The sequence below is a fragment of the Panulirus ornatus genome, chromosome 1 (assembly GCF_036320965.1).
Source record: "Panulirus ornatus isolate Po-2019 chromosome 1, ASM3632096v1, whole genome shotgun sequence".
Lineage (NCBI taxonomy): Eukaryota > Metazoa > Arthropoda > Malacostraca > Decapoda > Palinuridae > Panulirus > Panulirus ornatus.
Genome location: NC_092224.1, coordinates 15,096,034 through 15,109,184, shown reverse-complemented (window position 1 = coordinate 15,109,184; position 13,151 = coordinate 15,096,034).

Genomic DNA, 13,151 nt, shown 5'->3' with positions numbered 1-13,151 from the left:
GAATGTCCTGCCCATTACTCTAAAGTATACCCTGCCCGTAGGGAATGCATACAACACTGACTTAAATAAATTACCTTTTTTTGTATCACTATAATGATCTTTATGCTTTACTCGTTTACGTATTATTCCTCAACTCTCATTTTCCATTTTGGGTCATCAAATGTCCTGTATTCATGTCATCCCAGGGAAACTGGATACGAATCATAGATGTTTATGAGACTAGGGTAATCAGGTGAACCCTTAAAACCCTGCTTGTTTAGGGCTTGTGCTATACATGTAATCATAAACAATACAGAAAACTGAGCCAACTAAGAGTTACAGAAAGAAACTCCTAAGGTCTTTCTCTAAGACACAACAGATCTGAAGGACCAAGATACTGTATATTAAATGACCTTACTAAGATATCTCTTATGACATATTGCATTGATGGCTGGCATTCTATCATGGTATCAATATTTAACAAGGCCTCCCCTCCTGCACCGTCCCACCAGTTACTCTCCCATACAGGCTTAATTTGGGATGAATTACTGAAAGAAACTTGTCATTCTTTCATTCCTTCTTATCCAGTACCAAAGAGTGAGCCTTCACCAATGACTCCTACTTTCAGCACTCAAATGGGCATGAGTATCAAGACTCCTTACCACATCACACCAGCCGGGTCTAGTAACAGTATGACTACCACCACAAAACCCCCACTAACATCATGCTACTCGGTCTTAGCACCAAGCACCGTAAGCACTACGCATCTGGAGTCTCCAGACTCCCTGCCTGCCGTGGCTACACCATCTCCACCTCTGCAGACACCACTCTACCCGAGTCAAATGGCACCAGTACCGACCTGGTCTTGATTCCTTGCTGTAACAACTATGCTGAGATGTGATATGAGTAGGCCATACTGGAAGGTCAGTTTTGTGTGGGTAAATATTGTGGGTTACGAGGAGAGAGCCTTACGCTCGCATTGCCCTGTCTCTTAATTTTGTACTATGTACCGTGTCCTTGCTCCTCTGTGTATGTGTGTATGTGTGTGTGTGTGTGTGTGTGTGTGTGTGTGTCCTTAGTATTGTGACACCATCACAATCATCTCTGCTCATGGTCATCCCATCATTCCTTATTGTATATTAGTGACAAAAAAAAAGTAGAACAAGACATGAAAAAGAGATCTGTAAATGTAACTGAGATAATGTCTGGCAGTGAATTTGCAATAGCTGTAACATCTCATTCTTGACAAAAGTAAAGTTTATATATAAATATATATATATATATATATATATATATATATTTTTTTTTCTTTTTTTGCTTTGTCGCTGTCTCCCGCGTTTGCGAGGTAGCGCAAGGAAACAGACGAAAGAAATGGCCCAACCCACCCCCATACACATGTATATACATACGTCCACACACGCAAATATACATACCTACACAGCTTTCCATGGTTTACCCCAGATGCTTCACATGCCCTGATTCAATCCACTGACAGCACATCAACCCCGGTATACCACATCGCTCCAATTCACTCTATTCCTTGCCCTCCTTTCACCCTCCTGCATGTTCAGGCCCCGATCACACAAAATCTTTTTCACTCCATCTCTCCACCTCCAATTTGGTCTCCCTCTTCTCCTCGTTCCCTCCACCTCCGACACATATATCCTCTTGGTCAATCTTTCCTCACTCATTCTCTCCATGTGCCCAAACCATTTCAAAACACCCTCTTCTGCTCTCTCAACCATGCTCTTTTTATTTCCACACATCTCTCTTACCCTTACGTTACTTACTTGATCAAACCACCTCACACCACACATTGTCCTCAAACATCTCATTTCCAGCACATCCATCCTCCTGCGCACAACTCTATCCATAGCCCACGCCTCGCAACCATACAACATTGTTGGAACCACTATTCCTTCAAACATACCCATTTTTGCTTTCCGAGATAATGTTCTCGACTTCCACACATTCTTCAAGGCTCCCAGAATTTTCGCCCCCTCCCCCACCCTATGATCCACTTCCACTTCCATGGTTCCATCCGCTGCCAGATCCACTCCCAGATATCTAAAACACTTCACTTCCTCCAGTTTTTCTCCATTCAAACTCACCTCCCAATTGACTTGACCCTCAACCCTACTGTACCTAATAACCTTGCTCTTATTCACATTTACTCTTAACTTTCTTCTTTCACACACTTTACCAAACTCAGTCACCAGCTTCTGCAGTTTCTCACATGAATCAGCCACCAGCGCTGTATCATCAGCGAACAACAACTGACTCACTTCCCAAGCTCTCTCATCCACAACAGGACTGCATACTTGCCCCTCTTTCCAGGACTCTTGCATTCACCTCCCTAACAACCCCATCCATAAACAAATTAAACAACCATGGAGACATCACACACCCCTGCCGCAAACCTACATTCACTGAGAATCAATCACTTTCCTCTCTTCCTACACGTACACATGCCTTACATCCTTGATAAAAACTTTTCACTGCTTCTAACAACTTGCCTCCCACACCATATATTCTTAATACCTTCCACAGAGCATCTCTATCAACTCTATCATATGCCTTCTCCAGATCCATAAATGCTACATACAAATCCATTTGCTTTTCTAAGTATTTCTCACATGCATTTTTCAAAGCAAACACCTGATCCACACATCCTCTACCACTTCTGAAACCACACTGCTCTTCCATAATCTGATGCTCTGTACATGCCTTCACCCTCTCAATCAATACCCTCCCATATAATTTACCAGGAATACTCAACAAACTTATACCTCTGTAATTTGAGCACTCACTCTTATCCCCTTTGCCTTTGTACAGTGGCACTATGCAAGCATTCCTCCAATCCTCAGGCACCTCACCATGAGTCATACATACATTAAATAACCTTACCAACCAGTCAACAATACAGTCACCCCCTTTTTTAGTAAATTCCACTGCAATACCTTCCAAACCTGCTGCCTTGCCGGCTTTCATCTTCCGCAAAGCTTTTACTACCTCTTCTCTGTTTACCAAATCATTTTCCCCAACCCTCTCACTTCGCACACCACCTCGACCAAAACACCCTATATCTGCCACTCTATCATCAAATACATTCAACAAACCTTCAAAATATTCACTCCATCTCCTCACATCACCACTACTTGTTATCACCTCCCCATTTGCGCCCTTCACTGAAGTTCCCATTTGCTCCCTTGTCTTACGCACTTTATTTACCTCCTTCCAGAACATCTTTTTATTCTCCCGAAAATTTAATGATACTCTCTCACCTCAACTCTCATTTGCCCTCTTTTTCACCTCTTGCACCTTTCTCTTGACCTCCTGTCTCTTTCTTTTATACATCTCCCACTCAATTGCATTTTTTCCCTGCAAAAATCATCCAAATGCCTCTCTCTTCTCTTTCACTAATAATCTTGCTTCTTCATCCCACCACTCACTACCCTTTCTAATCAACCCACCTCCCACTCTTCTCATGCCACAAGCATCTTTTGCGCAATCCATCACTGATTCCCTAAATACATCCCATTCCTCCCCACTCCCCTTACTTCCATTGTTCTCACCTTTTTCCATTCTGTACTCAGTCTCTCCTGGTACTTCCTCACACAAGTCTCCTTCCCAAGCTCACTTACTCTCACCACCCTCTTCACCCCAGCATTCGCTCTTCTTTTCTGAAAACCCATACAAATCTTCACCTTAGCCTCCACAAGATAATGATCAGACATCCCTCCAGTTGCACCTCTCAGCACATTAACATCCAAAAGTCTCTCTTTCGCACGCCTGTCAATTAACACATAATCCAATAACGCTCTCTGGCCATCTCTCCTACTTACATACGTATACTTATGTATATCTCGCTTTTTAAACCAGGTATTCCCAATCACCAGTCCTTTTTCAGCACATAAATCTACAAGCTCTACACCATTTCCATTTACAACACTGAACACCCCATGTATACCAATTATTCCCTCAACTGCCACATTACTCACCTTTGCATTCAAATCACCCATCACTATAACCCGGTCTCGTGCATCAAAACCACTAACACACTCATTCAGCTGCTCCCAAAACACTTGCCTCTCGTGGTCTTTCTTCTCATGCCCAGGTGCATATGCACCAATAATCACCCATCTCTCTCCATCAACTTTCAGTTTTACCCATATTAATCGAGAATTTACTTTCTTACATTCTATCACATACTCCCACAAGTAAATATATATATATATATTTCTATATATTTATATATATATTTACTTTTTATCTTTATTTTCTTTTTATTATACTTTGTCGCTGTCTCCCGCGTTTGCGAGGTAGCGCAAGGAAACAGACGAAAGAAATGGCCCAACCCCCCCCCCATACACATGTATATACATATGTCCACACACACAAATATACATACCTACACAGCTGTGTAGGTATATTTACTTTTATTTCATTTATTTTGCTTTGTCGCTGTCTCCCGCGTTAGCGAGGGAGCGCAAGGAAACAGATGAAAGAATGGCCCAACCCACTCACATACATATGTATATACATACACGTCCACACATGCAAATATACATACCTATACATCTCAACGTATACATATGTATACACACACAGACATATACATGTGAAAAGGGAGCTATGGTTTCGGTGCATTATACATGACAGCTAGAGACTGAGTGTGAACAAATGTGGTCTTTGTTATCTTTTCATAGTGCTACCTCGCACACATGTGGGGAGAGGGGGTTGTCATTTCATGTTTGGTAGGGTGGTGACAGGAATGAATAAAGGCAGAAAGTGTGCATTATTACATGTGAATATATGTATATGTCTGTGTATGTGAGTGCCCAAATTACAGAGGTATAAGTTTGTTGAGTATTCCTGGGAAATTATATGGGAGGGTATCGATTCAGAGGGTGAAGACATGTACAGAGCATCAGATTGGGGAAGAACAGTGTGGTTTCAGAAGTGGTAGAGGATGTGTGGATCAGGTGTTTGCTTTGAAGAATGTATGTGAGAAATACTTAGAAAAGCAAATGGATTTGTATGTAGCATTTATGGATCTGGAGAAGGCATATGATAGAGTTGATAGAGATGCTCTGTGGAAGGTATTAAGAATATATGGTGTAGGAGGCAAGTTGTTAGAAGCAGTGAAAAGTTTTTATTGAGGATGTAAGGCATGTGTATGAGTAGGAAGAGAGGTAAGTGATTGGTTCTCAGTGAATGGCAGTTTGCGGCAGGGATGTGTGATGTCTCCATGGTTGTTTAATTTGTTTATGGATGGGGATGTTAGGGAGATGAATGCAAGAGTTTTGGAGAGAGGGGCAAGTATGCAGTCCTGTTGTGGAGGAGAGAGCTTGGGAAGTGAGTCAGTTGTTGTTCGCTGATGATACAGCGCTGGTGGCTGATTTGGGTGAGAAACTGCTAAAGCTTGTGACTGAGTTTGGTAAAGTGTGTGAAAGAAGAAAGCCGAGAGTAAATATGAATAAGAGCAAGATTATTAGGTACAGTAGGGTTGAAGGACAAGTCAACTGGGAGGTAATTTTGAATGAAGAAAAACTGGAGGAAGTGAAGTGTTCCAGATATCTGGGAGTGGAGTTGGCAGCGGATGGAACCATGCAAGTGGAAGTGAGTCACTGGGTGGGGGAGGGGGCAAAAGTTCTGGGAGCGTTGAAAAATGTGTGGAAGGTGAGAATATTATCTCAGAGAGTAAAAATGAGTATGTTTGAAGGAATAGTGGTTCCAACAATGTTATATGGTTGTGAGGCATGAGCTATAGATAGAGTTGCGCGGAGGAGGGTGGATGTGTTGGAAATGAGATGTTTGAGGAGAATATGTGGTGTGAGGTGGTAATAAAAAGAGAGTGGTTGATAGAGCAGAAGGGGGTGTTTTGAAATGGTTTGGTCACATGGAGAGAATGATTGAGGAAAGATAGACAAACAGGATATATGTGTCAGAGGTGGAGGGAACGAGGAGAAGTGGGAGACCAAATTCGAAGTGGAAGGATGGAGTGAAAAAGATTTTGAGCGATCAGGGCCTGAACATGCAGGGCATGTGAAGCGTCTGGGGTAAACCAGGGAAAGTTTTGTGGGGCCCGGATGTGGAAAGGGAGCTGTGGTTTTGGTGCATCATGACAGCTAGAGAGTGAGTGTGAACAAATGTGGCTTTTGTTGTCTTTTCCTAGCGCTACCTCGTGCACATGCAGGGAGAGGGGGTTATCATTTCATGTGTGGCGGAATGGCTACGGGAATGAATAAAGGCAGCAAGTATGAATCATGAGAGAGCTTGGGAAGTGAGTCAGTTGTTGTTTGCTGATGATACAGCGCTGGTGGCTGATTCATGTGAGAAACTGCAGAAGCTGGTGACTGAGTTTGGTAAAGTGTGTGAAAGAAGAAAGTTAAGAGTAAATGTGAATAAGAGCAAGGTTATTAGGTACAGTAGGGTTGAGGGTCAAGTCAATTTGGAGGTAAGTTTGAATGGAGCAAAACTGGAGGAAGTAAAGTGTTTTAGATATCTGGGAGTGGATCTGGCAGCGGATGGAATCATGGAAGCGGAAGTGAATCATAGGGTGAGGGAGGGGGCGAAAATCCTGGGAGCCTTGAAGAATGTTTGGAAGTCGAGAACATTATCTCGGAAAGCAAAAATGGGTATGTTTGAAGGAATAGTGGTTCCAACAATGTTGTATGGTTGCGAGGCGTGGGCTATGGATAGAGTTGTGCACAGGAGGGTGGATGTGCTGGAAATGAGATGTCTGAGGACAATGTGTGGTGTGAGGTGGTCTGATCGAGTAAGTAATGTAAGGGTAAGAGAGATGTGTGGAAATAAAAAGAGCTTGGTTGAGAGAGCAGAAGAGGGTGTTTTGAAATGGTCTGGGCACATGGAGAGAATGAGTGAGGAAAGATTGACCAAGAGGATATATGGGAGGTGGAGGGAACGAGGAGAAGTGGGAGACCAAATTGGAGGTGGAAAGATGGAGTGAAAAAGATTTTGAGTGATCGGGGCCTGAACATGCAGGAGGGTGAAAGGCGGGCAAGGAATAGAGTGAATTGGATCGATGTGGTATACCAGGGTTGACGTGCTGTCAGTGGATTGAATCAGGGCATGTGAAGCGTCTGGGGTAAACCATGGAAAGTTGTGTAGGGCCTGGTTGTGGAAAGGGAGCTGTGGTTTCGGGCATTATTGCATGACAGCTAGAGACTGAGTGTGAACGAATGGGGCCTTTGTTGTCTTTTCCTAGCGCTACCTTGCACACATGAGGGGGGAGGGGGATGGTATTCCATGTGTAGTGAGGTGGCGATGGGAATGAATAAAGACAGACAGTGTGAATTGTGTGCATGGGTATATATGTATGTGTGTGAGTGTGTATATGTATATATATGTGTACATTGAGATGTATAGGTGTATATATTTGCGTGTGTGGACGTGTATGTATATACATGTGTATGGGGGTGGGTTGGGCCATTTCTTTCGTCTGTTTCCTTGTGCTACCTCGCAAACGCGGGAGACAGCGACAAAGCAAAATAAATATAAATGAATAATAATAATAATAATAATAATATGAAGTCTGTTGGGGATGAGAGAGCTTGGGAAGTGAGTCAGTTGTTGTTCGCTGATGATACAGCGCTGGTGGCGGATTCATGTGAGAAACTGCAGAAGCTGGTGACGGAGTTTGGTAAAGTGTGTGGAAGAAGAAAGTTAAGAGTAAATGTGAATAAGAGCAAGGTTATTAGGTACAGTAGGGTTGAGGGTCAAGTCAATTGGGAGGTGAGTTTGAATGGAGAAAAACTGGAGGAAGTAAAGTGTTTTAGATATCTGGGAGTGGATCTGTCAGCGGATGGAACCATGGAAGTGGAAGTGGATCATAGGGTGGGGGAGGGGGCGAAAATTTTGGGAGCCTTGAAAAATGTGTGGAAGTCGAGAACATTATCCCGGAAAGCAAAAATGGGTATGTTTGAAGGAATAGTAGTTCCAACAATGTTGTATGGTTGCGAGGCGTGGGCTATGGATAGTTGTGCGCAGGAGGATGGATGTGCTGGAAATGAGATGTTTGAGGACAATGTGTGGTGTGAGGTGGTTTGATCGAGTGAGTAACGTAAGGGTAAGAGAGATGTGTGGAAATAAAAAGAGCGTGGTTGAGAGAGCAGAAGAGGGTGTTTTGAAATGGTTTGGGCACATGGAGAGAATGAGTGAGGAAAGATTGACCAAGAGGATATATGTGTCGGAGGTGGAGGGAACGAGGAGAAGAGGGAGACCAAATTGGAGGTGGAAAGATGGAGTGAAAAGGATTTTGTGTGATCGGGGCCTGAACATGCAGGAGGGTGAAAGGAGGGCAAGGAATAGAGTGAGTTGGAGCGATGTGGTATACAGGGGTTGACGTGCTGTCAGTGGATTGAATCAAGGCATGTGAAGCGTCCGGGGTAAACCAAGGAAAGCTGTGTAGGTATGTATATTTGCGTGTGTGGACGTGTGTATGTACATGTGTATGGGGGGGGTTGGGCCATTTCTTTCGTCTGTTTCCTTGCGCTACCTCGCAAACGCGGGAGACAGCGACAAAGTATAAAAAAAAAAAAAAAAATAATAATAATAATAATAATGATAATAAAAATAATAATAATAATAATAATAATAATAATAATAATAATAATAATAATAATAATAATATATATTCATATTTGAGAACAAGATGTGATGTGAGGTGGTTTGATTGAGTAATGAAAGGGTAAGAGAGATGTGTGGTAATAAAAAGTGTGGTTGAGAGAGCATAAGAGGGTGTATTGAAATGGTTTGGTCACATGGAGAGAATGAGTAAGGAAAGATAGACAAAGAGGATGTATATGTGTCAGAGGTATAGGGAACGAGGAGAAGTGGGAGACCAAATTGGAGGTGGAAGGATGGAGTGAAAAAAATTTTGAGCGATCGGGGCTTGAACATACAGGAGGGTGAAAAGCATGCAAGGAATAGAGTGATTTGGAACGATTTGGTATACCGGGGTTGACGTGCTGTTAATGGATTGAACCAGGGCATGTGAAGTGTCTGGGGTAAACCATGGAAAGTTTTGTGGGGCCTGAATGTGGAAAGGGAGCTGTGGTTTCGGTGCCTTGCCAGCTTTCATCTTCCGCAAAGCTTTCACTACCTCATCTCTGTTTACCAAACCAAATCAGTATCCCCATATTCCATAATAACTGCTTGAAATCAGAGGAAACTTTCTACAGTAGCACTATATCTGGGATGTATAGTAATATCTTCAAAATTTCAAATCCTAAGCATAGCAATATACACAAAGAAAGTATATTTTGTTCCATAAAAACAGTCTGTGATGTCCATCTTAGTTTAAGCTAGGTAAATACAACCAGTCATCACTTGCTAATCTTCTATTGAATAAAGTGAAAGCATACATGAAACATTACATCTGAGGGTCCTAGTTTATAGTGTAACAATATAGTTCATTTGTGATTCTAAAGTGAAAGTTGTACAGTTCTGGGTAAAGTGCTCTTTTAGAATAGCTAGATGGAGGTCATTTTTTAAGCCAAAACAAGTAAAACTTCTTCTTACTTGGATGAGAAGAATGAAATTTACTTCTCCTGTTGTAGGTCTGATTCAATTACCACTGAACATACATAATATCTATACCTTATCATAATTGTAATGGAAATAGTAAGAATGAATACCTGTTTAGCAAAGTGCATTGCTTACTACAAAGGAGTACTTTGTATAACTTGCTACATAAAAAGCCTCATACTTGAGGGTACACCTTTGGGATCTCCCAGGTCTTCAAGAGACATGCACAAAACTCTCTTGATTGAAAAGTGATTAGTGGTACTACTTATCATGATAATCACAGTACCTATGTTCTTTGAAGAGTTCTATACAATCGTCTGGAATACATAAGTGGTTGGAAGAATGGTGCAAATACTGTAAGGAAAACACATGACTGTTTGGAAAAGAACAGTAACTGCTGAGTGGTTGGAAGAGAGCAGTAACTGCTAAGGAAAACATATGACTGGCTGGAAGAAAGCAGCAACTGCTGTGAAGGAAACACACGACTGTTTGGAAAAAAGCAGCAACTGCTGTAAGATATAATACATGTCTGGTTGGAAGAGAGCAGTAACTGCTGTGAGGAGAAACACATAACTGATTGGAAGAGAGCAGCAACTGCTATGATGTAAACACACAAATCTAACTAAAACAAGCAATATAAAAAGCTTATCAATTAGAATGTAGACAATGCTGCCACAAATATCAGGGTTTAGGGATCTCATTGTGATAAATTCATATATACATCTTACATCTTATGCATTATTACATGACAGCTAGAGACTGAATGTGAATGAATGGGGCCTTTGTTGTCTTTTTCTAGCACTACCTCGCACACATGAGGGGGGAGGGGGTTGTTATTTCATGCATGGCGAGGTGGCGATGGGAATGAATAAAGGCAGACAGTATGAATTATGTACATGTGTATATATAAATATGTCTATGTGTGTATAAACGTTGAGATGTATAGGTATGTATATTTGCGTGTGTGGACGTGTATGTATATACATAAGTATGAGGGTGGGTTGGGCCATTCTTTCGTCCGTTTCCTTGCGTTACCTTGCTAACGTGGGAAACAGCAACAAAGCAAAATAAATAAATAAATAAATAACATCTTATGCACTTTATTTACCTCCTTTCAAAACATCTTTTTATTCTTCTTAAAATTCAGTGATACTCTCTCACCCCAGCTCTCATTTGCCCTCTTTTTCACTTCTTGCACCTTTCTCTTGACCTCCTGCCTCTTTCTTTTATACATCTCCTAGTCATTCGCATTACCTCCCTGCAAAAATCGTCCAAACGCCTCTCTCTTCTCTTTCACTAACAATCTTACTTCTTCACCCCACCACTCACTACCCTTTCTATTCTGCGCACCTCCCACCTTTCTCATGCCACAAGCATCTTTTGCACAAGCCATCACTGCTTCCCAAAATACATCCCATTCCTTCCCAACTTCCCTTACATCATTTGCTCTCACTTTTTTCCATTCTGCACTCAATCTCACCTGGTACTTTCTCACAAGTCTCCTTTCCAAACTCACTTACTCTCATCACTCTCTTAACCCCAACATTCTCTCTTTTTTTCTGAAAACCACTAAAAATCTTCACCTTCACAAGATAATGATCGGACATCCCTCAAGTAGCCCCTCTCAGCACATAAGCATCCAAAAGTCTCTCTTTCATGCACCTATCAATCAAGGTGAGAACAAATGGGAACATTGGTGAAGGGGGCTATTGGGGAGGTAATAAAAATAAGTGGTAAAGTGAGAAGGAGATGGAGTGAGTATTTTGAAGGCTTGTTAAATGTGTTTGATGATAGATGGCAGATATAGGGTGTTTTGGTAGAGGTGGTGTGCAAAGTGAGAGGGTTAGGGAGAATGGTTTGGTAAACAGAGAAGAGGTAGTGAAAGCTTTGCAGAAGATGAAATCCAGCAAGGCGGCGGGTTTGGATGGCATTGCAGTGGAATCTTTTCAGAAAAGGGGTGACTATGTTATTGACTGGCTGGTAAAGATAGTCAGTGTATGTATGGTTCATGGTGAAGTGCCTGAGGATGGGCGGAATTCATGCATAGTGCCACTGTAAAAAGGCAAAGGGGATAAAGGTGAGAGTTCAAATTACAGAGGCATAAGTTTGTACAATATTCCTGGGAAATTATATGGGAGGGTATTGAGTGAGAGGGTAAAGGCATGTACAGAGCATCAGATTGGAGAAGAGCATTGTGGTTTCAGAAGTAGTAGAGGATGTGTGGACCAGGTGTTTGCTTTGAAGAATGAATGTGAGAAATACTTAGAAAAAACAGATGGATTTGTGTGTAGCATTTATGGATCTGGAAAAGTCATATGATACAGAGTTGATAGAGATGCTCTGTGGAAGGTATCAAGAGCATATGGTGTGGGAGACAAGTTGCTAGAAGCAGTGAAAAGTTTTTATCAGGGATGTAAAGCATATGTGCGAGAGGAAGATAGGAAAGTTATATTTTCCCAGTGAATGTCAGTTTGCGGCAAAATGCGTGATGTCTTCATGGTTGTTTAATTTGTTTATGGATGGGGATCTTAGGGAGGTGAATGCAAGAGTTTTGGAGAGAGGGGCAACTATGCAGTCTGTTGTAGATGAAAGAGCTTGGGAAGTGAGTCAGTTGTTGTTCACTGATGATACAGCACTGGTGGCTGATTCGAGTGAGAAACTGCAGAAGTTGGTGACTGAGTTTGGTAAACGTGTGAGAGAAGAAAGCTGAGATTAAATGTTCATTAGAGCAAGGTTATTAGGTTTGGTAGGGTCAAGGGACAAGTAAATTTGAAGATAAGTTTGAATGGAGAAAAACTGGAGGTAGTGAAGTGTTTTAGTTATCTGGGAATGGATTTAACAGCTGATGAAACCATGGAAGCGGAAGTGAGTCACAAGGTGGGGGAGGAAGCGAAGGTTCTGGGAGCTTTGAAGAATGTATGGAAGGTGAGAACGATATCTCGGAGAGCAAAAATGGGTATGTTTGAAGGAATAGTGGTTCCAACAATGTTATATGGATGCGAAGCATGGGCTATAGATAGGGTTGTGCAGAGGAGGGTGAATGTGTTGGAAATGAGATGTTTGATGACAATATGTGGTGTGAGGTAGTTTGGTTGAGAACGTAATGAAAGAATAAGAGAGATGGGTGGTAATAAAAAGAGTGTGGTTGAGAGAGCAGAAGAGGGTATAATGAAATGGTTTGGTCACATGGAGAGAGTGAGTGAGGAAAGATTGACAAGAAGGATATATGTGTCAGAGGTGGAGGGAACAAGAGGTGGGAGACCAAATTGGAGGTGGATGGAAGGAGTGAAAAAGATTTTGAGTGACTGGGGCCTGAGCATCCAAGTGGGTGAAAAGCGTGCAAGGAATAGAGTGAATTGGAATGATGTGGTATACCAGGGTCAACGCGCTGTCAATGGATTTAACCAGGGCATGTGAAGTGTCTGGGGTAAACCATGGAGAGTTTTGTGGGGCCTGAGCATGCAGGTGGGTGAAAGGCGTGCAAGGAATAGAGCGAATTGGAATGATGTGGTATACCAGGGTCGATGTGCTGTCAATGGATTTAACCATCGCATGTGAAGCGTCTGGGGTAAACCATGGAAAGTTTTGTGTGGCCTGGATGTGGAAAGGGAGCTGCGGTT